The following is a 16,024-nucleotide window of genomic DNA, read 5'->3' as shown; positions in this document are numbered from 1 at the left end:
GCATTTTCAATACAGGGGCTGCATTACACTGTTTGGCTACTAATGTTTTCATGGTGCTGTCCTGCAGAAACAGCTGTTAGGTCTTGCTTGCTAAACTAAATACACGCTGAGACGTCCCTGCTGCCTGCTCCCTGGAAATGTGCCAGATGTCCGGGGTGCTGCGCGAGGAAGGCTGGCCTGTGTGTGGAGGTAAGTATAACTTTAAAAAATCCGGAATTTTCAAAAATCTGGCGCACCATAGGTCCGGAGGTTGCCACATTTTTGAATGTCAACCTGTATACATATTTTGAAAAAGTTAAGTGGGGACGCTACTTCAAGTAGTGCTAACGGCAATTTTTTTAATATGTAAAATTACTTCATTTACATTACAAATGATGACACACAGCGTGTGTTCAATTAAACAGTGCTAGTTGTTTAAACAAAAAGTGCTCAGTGTTAAATTTGTTTTAGAAAGAAAACACAAACTACCAGCTTCACCATTAGTCACAGACAGAATGTGCTACTTTGTGGTGTCTGTGATCACTGTTAATCCATATAACTTTACAAACCTACATGTGGCCCTAAAATAAAGTAATTGACTAGAATTAACAACATTAACAATATATATTGGCATTTGACACCAAAAAGTAACATTTACCAAACTCGATAGGAAACCTGTAACTAAACAATTTTCCCTGTCTACCTGTGAGTAAATTTATTAACTATAATAATATACCACTGACCACATTACTGCAGGTTCCTGTGTTACCTGCATGGTAATTGAAAAATATGTAAGCATCATAACACTATTTAAGCCATACTGGCTCACAGCACAATAACTCCTACACAAAAGTGTGAAAATTTCATGTTAAAATCTCATTGCTCAGTTTAGCACGTTTAGGTTGAAAATTAAAAAAGCAAAAAATTGAAGTGAAGAAAATTGGAATAAAACATTGAACCAAATTTTACTACATTTCCATGGAAGTGTGTTCAATTTTAAAGTAAATTTTAACTGTGTAAGCAAGCTTTGACTTAGCTACTAAATTTATGAGGTAAGCAGGGGAAACTCATTTTGCAAAAAATGCCATATAATATTTAAAGAGCAAATATACTTAAATAATAAGCATAACTTTGCCTTGTTTCTCAAGCTAAACAAAAACTCCCCTTAAGTGAGAATGCTGTAAATTTGTACTACCTCCAATCCAACCATGTACAAGCAAAAACCAAGCAATGTTTTTTTTTTTCATTTTCCTAACAAATTATTTAGTTTTCTTTGCAAAGTGAATTTGTTTTATCTCTAAGAAAAGTGAAAATAAACATTGAAGCGGAATATGCTCTACTCCATCAACCATATCTATCCAAATTTAGAGTATGCTTAAATCAATGGAAAAAGTTAATAATTATCAATCAGTTTCATGTAATTCCACCCAATTTTTACCCAAACTTTACCAAGCATTAGGTGGAATTTAAACTTATGTACATGTTCTTCAGTTTTAGCAAAGAAAATGGTCAAAACCCCATCCTTTAATTTGTTGCTGGGCCCATTTTTACGTCTTGTGGACAGTTGTAAAATTTATTTTTTTCCAATTTTTTTTTTTGTTTAGTGACAATAGCCAACATAAGAAATAGAAAGAAAATGTATTCTTTGTAGGGGAACAAACTTAACACAAGTCCTAATCTTTCCCCAGTCTAATCAAAAGATAAAAATAAAGTTTTGGCTATATAAACACTAATACATTTTATAACCAAAACTGAATGTGTGTGGCAAGCTTTAGTCGGATTTCTGCTGTGCAAGTGGCTATAGGAATATGATAAAAACATATACACAGTTATTGTAGCAGTACTTTTAAATTCATTTTTTAATATAGGAAAGCTGTAGTGTTTTACATGTATTTATGTGTTATGTTCAGAGTTAAAAAAGTATTATTAATATTATTATTTACCATTAGCAACCTGCATTAAATTTCAATAGGTTTTTGGATGGCCTCATCGCTACCATGTTGTTATTATGAGTATACCAGTAAATCAGGTTTTACATACAGCTAAATTAGTCGAAACCATACCAAAACCAATCTGCACTGCTAGCAGAAATGTCTGGATTTTTTTACGAAGGTTAACAAGTTAACAATGACAGAAATAAGGCTATGTACACACATCAGATGGTTCTGGGCCAATACAAGCTGTTGGGCTCGTCTTGGTTGAAAAACTAACGTGAGCACAAAAGGTCGTCCAATGTCATTTTGGACCCGTCCTGGTGGAAGATGAAGATGAACGACTGCAATAGAAGTGAAGGGAAAAGAGCACAGGGGGGTGCCACTTGCTCGTTGTTCCCCCTTCCCCTCTCCATGGAACAGAACGGGGCTGTATGTGTAGCACTGGTTCATTCATCTTTGAGTAGTTTGTCGCTGGAAACGATTGTGAAAGATCGTTTCCAACAACAATTATCGAGCGTGTGTACACAGCCTAAAGCTAGTCCTAGATAAAAGTATTATGGCTCATTCACACCATACAAAAAATATGTTCGGAACAGTTTTTTTTTTTTTTTGTTTTTTTTAATATATTGAGTTAAACTAAAAGCCAATTTATTTCTTCTTTCCTTTTTATTTGCCTTCAAAAATCACTTGTGAGCTTTCTGGCATTGTTTACAGTGTATGACTTAAAGTAATTTTGATGTGTCCTTCACAGATTTACATGCCTGCTCTTAAGTATTTTACTTGATGCATTAAGTTTAAATTGGAGATTAGCCATTAGTGGTTGGGTAGATAATCCACTATTATTCTACCTCTTAATGCTTAATATCCATTAAAGAAAGATATCTGTCAAAAACACTGAAGTTTATTTAACCAATCACAAACTACGAAAGTTTCAGTTTTTTTTAATTGGTTATGTTAGTTGGTGCAATGTGGTACAATTTATTCTGCCAGCAAACAATTCTGAATGGTACCCCATGCAACTTACCAATGGTTGCAACAAAACACTAAAATGTATTTGAAGATTAGCCACTAATGTGGAATGCCAAAAATGTTAAAAATTGCAGACCCTAATGCAATATATGTTAATTTTAGTGAAATGCACGTGAATGCATTGTGAATGGATTTTAATACATTTTTCAAAATACTTGTGGAGGCTACATTTATCCAGGTAGGAAAAATGGACAGAGGACTCCTGGAAATCTTTCTAATTTTAATTTTGAATGGTATAGGTAAATAAATGTTACCTGTTTAGATGTGTAAAGCAAAGAAAGACTAGCTTGATTTGGCTGCATTTGTGTGCTTAGATTGACTATATTTTTCTGAACATATTTGTTTTTATTTTAGAAATAACTAACTAACTAACTAACTAATTAAGTAAAGATTTTTTCTACACCTTCTTTTTAAACACATGCTTTCATGACCACCACTGTAATATTTGCTTTTAGTATTCTAAATTAATAATCACAAAACATACAAAAACGTGTAAAATAAAGCTTCTAAATAATGCCTGGAACAATCCGTTCTGAAGCTTCCATTAGAGATACCACATAACATTATTATGACATTGTTCTTACTCTTACATTTATTTATGTGCAGATCAAAGGGTTGACCTGTAAGCTAATTATGACCTCAGTTAAAGAAACATTAGCAACAATCAACAATTAGTTAACCCTAATCAGTCCCTAATAAAACCTTCCTACCTTTGCCTTTGTTTTTCTGCTTTTTTAAACATTTTTTTTAAATATTATTACAAAAACTAGCACTGGTCAAACTGGAAAAAAACACTTTTTGTTAGATTGCATAGAAAATACAATCATCAATATCACAAAAGAAAGCCTTGTTTATCCTGAACAAAAAAATATGTATTGCATTGTAACTGTCAAAATCAATAATCTCTAGGAAGTAAACATTGCTCATATCTATTATGGGTCTACGTGTGCAACAGCCTCACTAGTTAAAAAAAGAAAGAAAAATTAATCAAGGAATATAAAAAGCTTACCTAACCAGATACAAAATGGATGGTTAGGGAGGTCCTCCCACAACATAGCTGCTGATAAATCATAATATTTTGCAATTGGATTGAATTATGTGTGGCCTTTTGTAATTGTGCTGTCAAACCAACAACTACTTAAGTTTTGGACAGTGAGGGGAACAGATTAGAACTTCCGTTGAGTTTCTTCTGTTTTCTGGGCATTCTTAGGAACATTTACCCTCACGTCTTGTCCTGCTGACAACAACCCTACCAGACAGAAAGCATAAGTGCCGTATATACTTGATTATAAACCAAAATATTTCTATCTGAAAAGGTAATTAGAAAAACTCAGGTCACACTATTAAAAGGCACTGTATCCTCCTGCAAACTGTATTAAAAAACTCTGGGTCGCTATTAGTTTGCTACATACTTTAGATGAGACCACATTTTCTGGTTGCCAACAATAATGCACTAAAGATTATTTAGGAGCGAGTGACTAGTGTTGGTCGGATATCTCAGTATTCGATTCGACAGCTATTCGATCGAATAGTGAGAAATTGTTTGGGTGATCGAATGCCGAATACGAACACCATTGAATTCAATAAATTGAATTTAATTAACCTGTAGTGCCCCGGGGATTCCACACTCTTCTCAATGATTGCAGACTCGGCTGCAATCATTGAGAAGATGCCCCGCAAGTATCCCTTAAGCTACGTACACACTTCCAATTATTATCGTTGGTAAACGAACGACGAACGATCCTTCACGATATCTGCGAACGATCGTAAAGCACCGATCCTGTACATACAGATAACGACACGATCGTTCGCAGATATTGTACACACGATAGATGCGATCGTGCACCACAGGAAGTGAGCGAACGTTCGTTCACCGCACATGCTCAGACCATGGACGATCAATGAACGACCGTACACACGATAGATGGTCAACGATCGTCGTCCAATCCGATCCGCAGGTCCGGTCGTTCATTTCCAACGACTATCCTCGTTCGTCGGCGTCGTTGGTTACTATTTTTACAAACGATTTTTGCCCAATCGATCGTTCTTCCTTCGTTCGTCATACATTTCCAACGATAAAAATTGGAAGTGTGTACGCCGCTTTAGTCTGTAACACGCATAGTAATATGATACATTTGTTAAATTGTTCTCTCAGTGGATAAAAGAAAAATGTAACAAATGTATCAGAATATTACTGTGCTGGAAAGTGTGTTACAGAGTAAGAGATATCATGTCATTGTAGGATAACCTGTAAAAAAAAAATGTATTTTTTTAACACTTTTTTTATCTGAATTTTTGCCGTCGAATCTCTTTTTTTTTTTCAGGTCGGGTCCACCTGAATTCGAACAGCCATATTCAGTTCGAATGTTAGGACAACCTGAATTCGAACACCAACACTACAAGTGACCCAATATACCTAACTCAAGGTAAAAAAAAATACTTTAACCTATAAAAATGGAAATTTAAAAAGTTGGTAATTTTAAAGTTTTTAAAAAATACAGACCATGGAATTATTTAATACAAATACTTTTATAGACATAATTACTGTTTTCAGTGTTAGCAGTGACTGCCAAATATTATAATTTTAGTCAATTTAGAGTTCCTATTTTGTTTAAAAAAATAGTAACTTGTTTAATATTAGGATTGGTTTATATTCAGGTATATATGGTAAATCTTCATTAGGCACACAGACTGAAGTACAAATGTGAGGGGCTCTAGCAGTCTCCTAATCTACAAAAGAAAAGCATTTTATCTCTGACTGTTTTGATGTAGCAATACCTACCTAATGTCTGGTAAAATACATATTTTATGAACATTAAGTGCTGGGAGAGTATGATACCCAAGCCCATTTGGCACGTGTAAGTTAAGCTTAAAATTTTTTTTTTTTGATAACTTTGGGATATTTAGCCTGAATAAATAAAGACTAGAGAAGATAGACTACCATGAGAGAACCTGGGTGATCCAGCAAACCTGGAACCAGTCTGGTCCAGGATTGAAAACATTTGCATAACCCAGGTTCTCCCACCCATGTTAGTCTATCTTCTTTATTCTTAGAGAGGTTTAATAAATCAGGCCCATCTATCTATCTATCTATCTATCTATCTATCTATCTATAATAGAAGCTACACTTAAAAGACAATCTTTATTAACCAGAATATTGTTAGACCAACAGCCTGAAAGCTGCCAGACCCTAAATTCCCAGCATCGTGAAGACCTGTAACCATGACTGTTTAAATTCATATCCTTGTCTTATGCACAACCTCTTTTTATAATAGTTTGGATTTGGTGATGGTTATTGTATCTGTTTAGTTGTGACCACAGGGATTCATATATTTAAAGCAGTAACTTTCGTAGAGTATCTGCAGTTACACAAATTTGTTTATATAAAAGGCTCAATTCACAAAGTTTTAACAAAAGGGAAAGGAACTTTTTTCAGCCACATGTACTTTTCACATATAAAAATAATTGCCACTGTTTTTACACTAAAGATTCTTACCCTGGTGAAAATGTCAACTGAGCCTAACATATTCATTTCTTTATGGTAACAAAAATCTTTTTGGCCATTGTTGCTGTGGGAAATTTCAGGTGAAGTTCATGTTTTTCATACACTTCTACAAACAATGGGGAATATGGGGGAAGTGGAGCCATTTTTGCATTAGGCTCGAACATGGTGTAGCACCTCTTCCTTGGCAGAAATCGAATGTTACAGATTTACAGTTAACATCTTTCATTCTAGATATGTTTTGTATTGATCTCTCAGATCTGCTCCTTCGACAAGTACACAGAGCAGTCCTAAGTATAATAACAATTATGATTCTAATGGATTTATCTCTCTAGAGAAAACTGCTTTTTCCTCACCCCCCCCCCCCCCCCCATCTCTGGCCAATAAAAGCACTTTTCAGAAGATTGTTCGGTCTGTAGCACAAAGGGGCAACTTTCTAACATATTAGATTAACTATTTATTTGTAAAAAAAGAAGAATGAATGCGTTCCCTTGGGTAGTATTGATGAATTAATGGCTCACAACTAAGGGTGTTGGAATACAGTAAACGAGGATTCTGAATTTACAATAGTCAGAACTGAAGGTTATATTTCCCGCACAGCAAAAACAAAATGTGGAATTTCGCTCTTAGCACAATGGATGCTTCAAATGCAAAAATAAAGGGAATAAACACTATTTACAAAGATTCCTTCTTGTACAGTGTCAAGTTTTACAGTGTTGTAGACTATATTTGCCAATTATAGAAGCTTTGTATTAATAATTTGCAGTGATGCCCTGAATAAAATACATTCATGCATTCTCTATTCATACCGAACCTGGGTCACAAATCTATGTAATGAAGACACAAACGTGCATATGATGGTTCAGTGTATAAGCAAGGGTTAAGGAAGATCTTCATTTTTTTGTATGTTTATGTAAAACAAAACAACCTTCTAGATCTGGTTTTGGTTCAAAAAGTATATGCAATACATTTTGAACCAAAAACCAGACCCTTGCTTATACACTGAACACTTGTGTCTTGCCTCGTCCAGATGTGCATAAAAAGATTGTTGTGTTTTGGACTTTACATCAGATATGAGATATGCACGGAGGTGGTGTGAGCCCTGAGAAGGGCCAACGCGCAGAGTTTAAGCAGTACCCAGGTCTTCTCCAGAGCCTCTGATGGTGAAGATGTTGCGCCGCTGGTTACTGCCAGGTTGCGGTCCTTGGGCACACCAAGGTGGGAAAAACATGGTACCAAATCACAAAGCAGAAGGATAGTCGAGGAAGGCCACACGCCAGGGGTCAATACCCAGGGATCCAGGAGACAGACACCAGTGACACAGGAGCCACTGCGGGCACAGGGAACACTGGAGACAGTGGATGCAACAGGAGGCACAGGTGAATCAGGGATATCCACAGACAGACAGGGACACTGGAACACTGGAACAGCACAGGGAAGTTGACTGGGAACCAATAGACTAGATAATGAGGGGTTAACACAGAGGAAACACTGAATTAAGCACCAGGTGACACAGGAACTAGCTCAACAGAACTAGGGGCTCGGTACAATGGAGACACGTTGCACGAACAGCGAGTGCAGTGTGTAAGCTAGCTAAATAGCCAGCGATGATTAAGAGGCTATTTTCTGATTGGCCCAGCAAAGCTGATAAAAATCGCTAGCATAGGCACTCCCAGAGTCAGAACTGCCCACATGCACAGGAGAGATCGTGTCTGCGCTTTAGCAAGAAAGAGGTAAGTGTGACAGTGAGAACAGAGCATAATCTTTGTCCCTAGCTTTCTTGTTTCTAGCTCTTAATGGTGTCTGGTTCCTGCTGGACACCACAGAAACATCAGATTTTGTCCAAAACATGAAAAAAGAGTCTACTTCGTTCTATGTAATAAAGCTTTCTGACATAGTTTGTTATGAAACCTGTGTACACTGGAAAATGAAATTCCTGTTACAAGGATAATGGCTCAGTCCTTATATATAGGATGTCTAATGAAGATATAAAAGTTCCATAACCCTTGAGAAGGACTAATACATTTGCATTTGTATAACAAATCCCTGATAGTCCTATAAACACATTTTCACATTTCTATATTTTCATTTGTATTTTTAAATCAAATGTGAAAATAGTTTCAAACTGTTTGCATAAAAAGTGATTCCAAAATAATTTATTTCTTTATAACTGGGATGTGTCTGGCTTAATAAGCGAGAACTCAGCATTACAACAGCCACCATATGACTCTTTGCCAAGAGCGCAGAGTATCTTCCCTCCAGCACTGGACAATGGCCATGGTTTTCCGAAAGTAAAGGTCAACAAACTGTCCACTCATTCTGGCAGGCCGGAAAGAGACACAGCTTTGAAGTAATGTGGAAAACCGCAGACTCATTTACTACAGTTATCAATGTGGTTATCAATCACATCCGAACATTAAACTATCTATTGTGGGCATTGTAAATCAGGTTACTGTAATTGGCTATTTCCTATCACAGCTCAAAGAGAAATTTACAAATCATAGGGAAGAAACCTTGCAGCTTGGAAGATGCCCAGATTTTTTTGTGCCCCTACTAGCAATTGATATGTCTTGCAAATGTATTAATAATGAAGTGAACTAGATTATTACTGTGTGTAGGGATATAAAACCATCATTTGTTTCCATGTTAGAGAGGCTGTATCCTACAGGAGAAACATGTGAGAAGATGATAATAAAAATGATTACTTACTATAGATAAAAATAATGAGAACAAAAAAAAATAGTTGACAAAAGCACAACAGTCCTATGGATGGTAAGTGAGGGGCAAAATCTTCTCTATGTTAAAGATATTCAGGGTATAATCTAACAAAAACATTAAGCATTATGGAAAATATTGGAAATAACTGAATAAAAGACATCTGAAAAAACAATAGGGATGAGTGGGTGTAGGCACTAGGAATAAACAGCTCCATTTTAATTGGTTTTGCACTGAGAGTAATGAGGGTGTCTGATTTGTGAGACTATACTTAACTACAAAGCTGCATTGTGAAAACAATAATTTTTCTTCTCCCTTATTGCATACACTGCTTGTGTGAAAAGAACTACTGCTTATTAGCAAAAGTCTGCAAATTTGTAAACCTGCCCACTTGTGATGAGTGAGTATTTGAGTTTCTGTTGCTATTCTATCTGCTTGAACCCATCTGGTCATTCTGCTTTGTCTTCTGGTATCAACAAGTCTTCTGGTATCAACAATTTGTTCTAATAGAACTACCGCTAACTTGATATTTTCCCTTTCCTTATACCATTCTCTGTAAACCCTAGAGGTGGTTGTGTGTGAAAATTTTAGCATGACAATGGAATGGAATTGTCATGGAATCCTGTATGACAGATCACTAAGCGACCGACCAGGGACAACCACTGCAATTTCATATAAGGAAGGAGGCTACGGGTTGCCCCTGGTTGGTCGCCCCTACGGGTGCCCCCCCCCCGGTTGTCCTCGCTTTCTTCTCTCTAAATAACCCAAAGCACTATATCCTACTGATCATTTCCAGTAACAGAAATGTTGGGTGTGTATGCAGCTTTACCTTTTTAGTCAATGCAAATATAAACCGAAGAGAATGAAGACAGACAGATCCAAGACTCAATTAAATATAGTGTTCAGATTACCTTTATGTGAAAACATTCCTTCGACTACTAAAGCTTATTACTGAACATAGAACTCCGCTAAAATAAGAGTATATACCCAGTTTAAAATAACCTAGATTTTGTGTAATACCTTGAAGAATAAGAGCATACTACTTTATACAGGATCAGTTGTAGGGAAAAAGGAGTTTAGTTATGGAAGCATCAACAACCCACTTTTTAAATTTGTTTTATTGCTGTGAGAGGCTGTCCTGGTCATGATTGCAGGGCAGCTGATCACGGGTAAGTATGTGCCATAATCAGCAGGTGCGCTTTGCATATTCACTGATTATGGCACAACCTCACCATATACAAATGAGTTTAATTCTGCTTTTAAATGAAAAAAAATGACTAAAATGAACACAACCATAATTCACTCACCTCCACAGAAAACCTACATTGAAATGAATGATGAATAAATGTGAAGATCGGTTAAGCTTTAGTGATTAAAATTTAAGGTCCACATGTCCTATAATGAATAGATATTACCCAGTAAGCTATCAGTTTGTAGTCCCTCCCTACACCATCTGCCAAAATCTGAGCTTACTACCCCACACTTACGATATAATAAGAAAGGTAACCATTACATAAATCATACTATGGCTTTATGATCAAACACTAAATGTGGACAAAACACAATCCATAATATTTACCTTAGTCTATAAGCAATAGCTATGCAGGCCCCTTTTTAATAATAAACAATAACTAATCAATTCCCTGCAAATCAATTAGCAAGAGTTGTTCAATTTCCCGCAAGCCTTTGCTGTAACTGTCCTCTGACCTCCAATTCATCACTACTGCAGAAAATGTCTTTAACAGCAGGCTGCAAAAATCCTGACAATAAATGAAAATAAAGAAAACGGTAACAGGAGGAAATTACTATTACTATGTTAAAAATGTAAGAAACAAAACTACACCCACTCAATGAATCTGACTTATTTTATCTTTCATAGAATGCTGGACCATTATGACAACCTTTTCAAAAAAGATCCTGGTCTGGTGAGTATATGATGTGCAATATCAGCAATATCCTCCCCACCTCTGTCAAGGTAGGAAAAAAAGGAAATAGGAGGGGGTCTGTATATCTGTCTAATCATCCAATTTGAGGGTATAGGCCGGTATCTGCTGAAACCACATACATAAGTTCCTTGTCTAAATGCCAAAAAAACAAGGATATTTTTAGCTATCCCAATATTTAAAGAGGGAAGCTTCACAACAAAGGTTAAATGAGCATCCTTTTTAGTTAAAAGACAATAAAGGTTATGTTTATAAGAAAAAACAATTCTCATCTTCCATACTGATAAAGTAACAAATTACGTATTTTGGTTTTTGGATTAAATTCTAAGTAGATGAGCACTGGCAGTTACAAGTTTTACAAAAGTGCTGCAAAATATAACTGTGACAAACAACAAATAAAAACATTTTTTTTGTGGATTTTAGACACTTCATGCAACATTGACTGAAAGGTCACATCAATATAAACCCTAAATTCAGCATGTTGCTTAGAGGATTTGTGCACTTACTTAACAATAGCATATGTTATATGACTATTAAAATATTCAAGAGGTAGTTGGCCATTGCTTTTTATTCACAGTGGTTTTCCAAAGGCTCTCTGCGAACAAAGGTGGAAGGATCACTATAAAAAGCAATATTTTGATCATGATACAAATATTTAAAAAAAAATCCTTGTTTTTCCCAGCTCTTACAGAGCAAAATACCATACCTGTGTATGCCAGACTTCAGTCTCCAACCCTTATGTCCTTACTAGTCTTATTGATTCTAGATCAGTAAGTGCTCATATTATTTTGTCTCATCTCAAATACCTAGCAATCATGAGCTTCCCAACGACAAGGTAATAAACCATTTTCTAAAAAAAAACAGGCAAAAGGGATTAGGGCTGCTTACAGATAATGATATATAAGTTGTTGTCACACTGCTCCTCACCCATAAACCTCTACCATTAGACACTTATTTATAAGTCCTACATGGCTTCCAGTGAAAGTACACATTGGTATTTTGTTTCATCTGATAAGAACTATTATAGATAAACACCAGCTCAGTCCTCTTGGAAAAAAACAGAGCCCTAGTAATAAAATAAAGGCTACGTTTTATAGCAGGGTTTCCCAAGCCTGAAACTTAGGCTGTATATCAATATCCTTCGGTCTTTGCCTTTCTTTGCACTGAGGAATGTTATACTGATTTTCGGTACAAAAGGTGGCTGTAATGGCTAAAACCATTATTGAAAACTGCTGCTGAGACCACCTCAGGGGAAGGCTCAATAATTGCTTCAAGCAGACGGTGTTTTTCTTTCTTTAACTGTTACAGCAGCAGAACAGACAGTACGTAATAGAATGGTTGGGAAGGAATCTCTCACTGACAACATCACAGGTGGTATATAATATGGATGCTTCTTCTCAGTAGTACTCCACAGTCTGCAAATACAACTATATATAGACATGCAGTTGTGGAACTCTCTTTGTGCAGCATTGTTTTAGAAAATACATGAACTATCTGCAAACTAAACACACCATTTACAAACGAGCAATGATGATAAAATATACCATAATATAAATCATGTTCATCCTCTTAGTGTTAGTAAGTGAAGGAGCACAGCTTTGTTTCCCCTTCAGTCCACAAATAGGTAATGGAATATGATTAACACAATTAAATGCATAATATATATTATATTGTAAAGCATCCAGTTGGTTTAGTTAACAATGGTTTTATTTAACAAGACTAAGTGCACTAACCTAATAACAAACAAATGCCAATGTCTAATGTGATGAAAGATGAAAATATTAGCATTGTATGTGTTTTTACACACTGTAAAATATACAATATTATTAAATGAACTTTCCTGTGTGCCTCTATGTATTCTAGAACATCATAAATCTGGGTGGTTGCTTACAAATTTTTTTATATATATGTTTGTCTTTACCTCCTTTCCACCTACAAAATGTATAATATTTTTCAAGGCAGGCCTAGTTCTAGAAAGCAGCCAACACTTAATGCAGCTGTAGTCTCAGTCACAGCTGTAGGTCACTGTCAGGATCCCCATTGGTGACCGGAAACTAGTCAACACTGACATGGTGATAACGTGTAGCCTCCATTGGAAACAAACATCTTCAGCCCTTTTCAGGCTTTCCTTTGTGTCTGCAGTGTCATATATTTATTACTTCAACTGTAGCCCTGTAGTTTATAAGCCATTGATTAATGCAGACAGTTGGATAGGGATAGAAGAATTCAGTTGTAGAATGCCCAAAGAAAGAACAAAATGGCTCCAGAAACTACTTGTATCTTAGCCAATAAAGTGTTTCGATATTTAAAATAACAATAAATTGAGTCACATTGACTGATGCACATTTGACAACTGAACTTTAAAAAAAAAAAAATGCAGTGTTTTTGTTTCTATTATTAAAACAGTACAACAAATAAAAACCTCTAAATGTAATTAAAACATGAGTAGGCAAAATAGTTATGAGACATACTTATAAAGTAATAAATGTAATATTCACTAAACATTTCACAGGTATTAATAATTCCTTCTTGTTTCAAAACATGTGCACAATACCTGCAGTATTTGTTAAATTTTACATTCACTGCTTTAAAATTATGCCCTAAAAAGCTATTTCGAATTTACTGACAAATGCTGACACTGCAAAACCTAGACATCTAATTATCAATAAACAAAAATTATAATAAAGTATAATAAGACAATAAACCAATTTACATTATATTTGTATGTGTAGAATAAATACCTTGGCCTAACTTGGGATCTTAATGATCACTAATTGTGCTACCCACCCAACCATCCGGCCCTTTAGTAATGTGTTCTTCATACCTACAACCTAAACACATTCTGCTCATTAGGGTAACAATCTTGCACAGTAGCAATGTGTGAAAACATGCAATTGTGTCCTGTGGTGCCATTTATTTTTAGTTTCAAATATTTTTATTGTGTTTTATGGGGTAAAAATGTAAAAATATTACATAATACATATTTCTCTTATGGAAAAAACAAAACATAGAATCTTGCCATTGTAATCATTGTGTTGCTAAAGAATGTGTATTACAGCACAGTACAGTGCATTGAAGAAGGAAGGAAGAGAGGGATAAAGTCACCTGACAAGCTCTCAATTTATTCTTTATAAAAGACCAAAGCATTATAGGTGTTGCTACATTTCATATTATACAGTCTGCTTGACACTATAACACAGTCTTTGTAAAGTTCCTTGGTGTTCAATCACTTTGCCTGCTCTGCCCCATCAATACTATGTCATAAATTTCTGCATAAAATATTTAGACCAGCAGACAAACAAACCACTTGCAGACACTGACTTTACTGGTAACTGTAAAATCTAAGACCAAGAACATTAGTGCGGGAAAAGCAAGTACAATTACACTGAAACTGCAAAATCCCATATACATTTTATCAACCTTCAGACATAAATATACCACTGTTCAATCACTTATTTTTTCTTCCGTTATATTATGTTATTTTTTGCAGTAACTACTAACAGATTTGCAAAATACATTACACAATTGGTATGTTGTACCAACATTTAGAAAAGTCTATGCGTAATATTATAAGACTGTCCCAGGATTAAAACACAATCCTGGCATCCATGGATACAGGTGATGTCCCACACCTAGGGGGGGAGAATCAATTGTTCTAATGCTTAGAACTCTGGGATGGAGTGATTTCCTGCTCAACAATATCTGCATAGTTACAGGAGGAGAAAAACAGTGATAGTGTGGGACACAGATAAGGTAAGTGCCCAGTAACATCCAATGTATCCTTTCAGCTCCCATTGATCACCAATGTAGCCCATCAGACTCCAAGTAACATGTTTAATATCCTACATGCATTCTATATTTGTAAGATGCCCCCCCCCAGGCACTATTGTTCACTACCCTATATTTGGAATTACTGTTCCCCCCCCACTCCCTGCTGTGCACTACTGTATCCCTAATACTCTTATCCACCACTGTTGTTCCTCCCCACTGGACTCTGTTGTCCCTTCCCACCCTCTGCTGGCCACTGCTGTCCACCACCACTTAGCCTTGGGCCTGATGTATCAAAATTCTAAAAGACTGGAGAATATAGACTATCATGAGAGAACCTGGGTTAACCAGCAAACCTGGAATAGATTCTTAAAAGTCATTTGCTATTAGTTGGCAAATGTTTTCAGGCCTGGACCAGATCCATTCCAGGTTTTCTGGATCACCCAGGTTCACCCATGAGTCTATTTTCTCTATTCATGGAAAGCTTTATTAAATCAGGCCCCTATTGTTACCCTTATCCTCTATTTCTATCCATTTAAACTAGAACTGATCAACAGCCCTTTGCATGTGACAATATTCATTCTGTGAACTTATAGGTGCATTTTCAGTATTTTCCTGCTAACCTTCCTTTGCCTTACTTTCGCATGGCTTGGGGGACCTTCTGTAGGTAAAGCGTGTGATAAATGTGGTATGTGGAATTGGAGCCTGACCTACACTAACAGTAGACTAGGGTGTGGCATGTAGACTTTTTATACTATGTAGGATCAGACAATATTTAACCGTGTTCCTTTAGTCATGCTGACTTTTTAGCACAGTTTAGCTATTATCATTTGTTAGGGCAGCTGACTACTCTGTACAAAGATGTATTTTTCGTCTCAAGTTTTATAGTTGGGAAGTATGGGTCAGTCCGAATGTGTGTTGAGGTATAAATATAAATACTCAGTTCTAGTAAGCATTTATGTTTCTGCTATGGAGAAAAATTATAGCAATTTGTCAAAGATGTCTAACACTGCCAACAAACTTAAAGAGGTGGGAACATTAGTGAGTAGGATCATTTCCTAACACGTGTGAATAAACAATCCTCCCAAATAGATGCTGGCAGGTGGCATTAAGTGATAGCTAATTTAGAAAAAACTGCTGGGTTTGATAACCCT

The 16,024-nt window shown here is 36.0% G+C and overlaps 1 protein-coding gene across 6 annotated transcripts in view; it reads right to left on the bottom strand.

The window, feature by feature from the left end:
* The window catches only part of CUX2 (cut like homeobox 2), a 202,307-nt gene that overhangs the window by 159,856 nt on the left and 26,427 nt on the right, over positions 1–16,024 (bottom strand). The gene's annotated exons all lie outside the window — the stretch shown is intronic.

Source organism: Pyxicephalus adspersus, chromosome 6, assembly GCF_032062135.1.
Source record: "Pyxicephalus adspersus chromosome 6, UCB_Pads_2.0, whole genome shotgun sequence".
Classification (NCBI taxonomy): Eukaryota; Metazoa; Chordata; class Amphibia; order Anura; family Pyxicephalidae; genus Pyxicephalus; species Pyxicephalus adspersus.
Note: the sequence above shows the minus strand (reverse complement) of the source record. Positions and strands in the feature narration are given on the sequence as shown.